A 2,720-nucleotide genomic window follows, 5' to 3' on the forward strand; every position below is an offset into this window, starting at 1 on the left:
TTTTCCGGCGTTTAATTTTCAGGGTATTTTTTTTTTCTTCATTTGATAGCTACAGCCTCTCGACCTTCATCGCAAATACTTGGGACAAATATTTAGGTCAAAACCCTGTGAGTTTCTCTCCTATTCTCCAGTTCAGAGCAATATTTTGGTTTTTCAAAGGCCTGTCTCAGCCGTCAAGCCGAAGCCACTTTCGTTGACCTGCAGCTCTCAAATGGAGCCACACTATTATTTTTACACGCGCGCGTTGCTTCTCCTAATCTTTTTTTTTTTTTGTCTCAACCACCCAGTTATCCCTTCCTCTTTTATTTTTTATTTTTTTTTTTCATCTCTTCTGCACTGTGTAAACCGTGCATTCATTTGTTTTATTTGCATCGCGCCTTTATTATTTTTACAAACCGGGCGGATAGGAACATATCCACCACGTCGTCCTCCTATTTGCCCCCAACGACAACCCTGTGAGGTAGGTTGGGCTGAGAGAGAATGGCTGGCCCGAAGACACCCAAGTGGCTTCCGTGGCTAAGTCGGGACTAGAACTCACCGTCTCCTGGCGATTGACTCAAAGTCACCCAGTCGGGTTTTCGTGGCTAAGGAGGGACTTGAATTCACGACCTCCCCTTCCATCTCCTTCCTCTTATTCAGTTGAGCGCATTAAAAAAAAGGCACTATTATCAAATTTTATTTGGGGTGGGGGGAGAAGAGAGGCAGGGTGTCTCAGTGGAGCTTATATCTGAACTTTTGGAGGCGGCTTCAGTTGTGACAGCGCTACCCCAGCCTGCTTGGCTAAACTAATTACATCATGGCTTATTCAAACCAGCGTTTTAGGTGGCAGATCCAAGGATGCTAAAATAGCGCTGAGCTAAAAATGTAATTTCTTAAGGCGTGGCTCTGGGGGTTTATAACAACAGGGCTGGCAAAGCAGAAATATTGCTAGCCAGTTTTGCGTGGCAATAAGCTCTGAAACCCGGCTTGGTGGGCAGTTAATGCCAGGGAGCTAGAACGCGCCATTTGGAGACCTATCTGAGGTCTCTAAATCCAGCCTAAGACAAATGCACGGAAGCTGGTTTTATTTTATTGCCCTGTACAGGGAAAAACAAGCCGTTTTCGCCTCTTTAAAATAAATGGGGGGAGGGGCTTTTTTTTTAAAAAAGGATCCTGTGGCTGATGAGGAACATCTTGGTGATTCTTCCCCCCAGATTTTGCCAAGCTACCCCTTTGATTAACCACGGTTTAGCAATTCACCGATTTCAAAGAGTCTGGACTGCGTTGAATCCCCCGTTAAGCCACCATTGTCGTTCGTGGGTTCTCCCCAAGGGCTAAGGACCCCAAAGCTTATTGTCTGAATCCGGGGTACAGATTCCTGCATTCCTGCCTCCGACACGCTGCGTACCACCCCTCCCCTCTCCACGCGGACTTGCAGACACGTGAGTTTGCCCTGGAGCGGCACAGCTCGTGGCAACCTCGCTAATGTGACAAGTAGCTGTCATTAACAGAGTACTGCTAGGTTGATCCCCGTGTCTGAGCTACTCGTAGCTTCTGGGTTCGGAATAGACTTCCCACGAGATATATATATATAAAAGACTCTGAGTTTCTGTTCCGAAGGCATGGTTACTTAGAGATAACGCGTTACTCAGAATTAACTAAAGGTTTACTCAGAGAATCCCGTTTTCTGAAGCGGCACAGCAGGACTTGCCCAGCGGGCTTCTCCTAGTCCCCGAACTGGCCCGAGCTAACTTCTTCTAGGCTGACCCAACACACTGACCTACAAACTAAGCAACCGAGATTCAAGCTTAACTGCTTGTGTGAATGCAGCCGCGGCTGGATCTGGTGCCCTGGTGGACTCATTTGGTGAGCCCTAAAAGAGACCCGGGTCCACAGACCTGTCAACAAAACCGTGGGGTGGGGGATCAATGGGGGCAGGGAGGGAGGGGAGAGGTCACCTCCCCAGCCATTTCAAGCCCAGCTATTCTAGATGGCTGACGTGTGCGGACGTAGGGGCACAACCTAGCTTCGTCCGAAACAAGCCAACGTTGGCCACTTCGTTCGCCACCTTGCCTGGATCCCAGCCACCCAGCAGTTTCGGATTCACGGCTATAGCGAACCCGGTCGTTCAGGTTGCTAATTCTGGGCTGTTCCTTACGGACGCGCGTCTTTGAGACCGCACAACCGCGGTGGGACAGGTAGATGAGCAGAAGAGACCAGATTCGGGGGTCCCACGAGCCTCCAGTAAGGCTAGGCAAGGCTCGGCCGTACGTTTCCTGAAGCCGCGCTCTGAAAGGCGGTTGGATTTCAGCTGCCAGTCGAGGGGACGGCAGCCGGGAACGTCCTAAGCGCGCCGGGTCGGGGAAGACCGGGATACCTTGCTGGGCAGCTGCGCCTCCATCCCGTAACGCGTTGGCCTGGAGGCCAGGAGCCCCCCAAAAGCCGGCCTATTCCGAGAGACACCCCCACCCCAGTTCTACTGCAAGAGAGGGGTTCGTTTTCAGAAGGGAACGGCAGCCTTAAGCAATGGGGTCTTTAATCAGAGGTGCGTTAGTGTCCTTATTTTAGGCGAAAGAGCAGGCAGATTTAAGGGGGGTGGGTGGGTTGAGGAGAGGGGGGATTTGTCCCCCCAGGCGATCCCCTTCGTCCGAATCTCGGCCGGGGAGGGGGGGGTCCCCCGAGAGCAGAGGAGCCCCGGGGTTTGGGACCCGCGCGCGCAGCCCAGCCGTGATTTTTTTCTT

The sequence above is a fragment of the Protobothrops mucrosquamatus genome, unplaced genomic scaffold (genome assembly GCF_001527695.2).
Source record: "Protobothrops mucrosquamatus isolate PMUCROS unplaced genomic scaffold, P.Mucros_1.0 scaffold4762, whole genome shotgun sequence".
In the NCBI taxonomy this organism is placed as follows: domain Eukaryota; kingdom Metazoa; phylum Chordata; class Lepidosauria; order Squamata; family Viperidae; genus Protobothrops; species Protobothrops mucrosquamatus.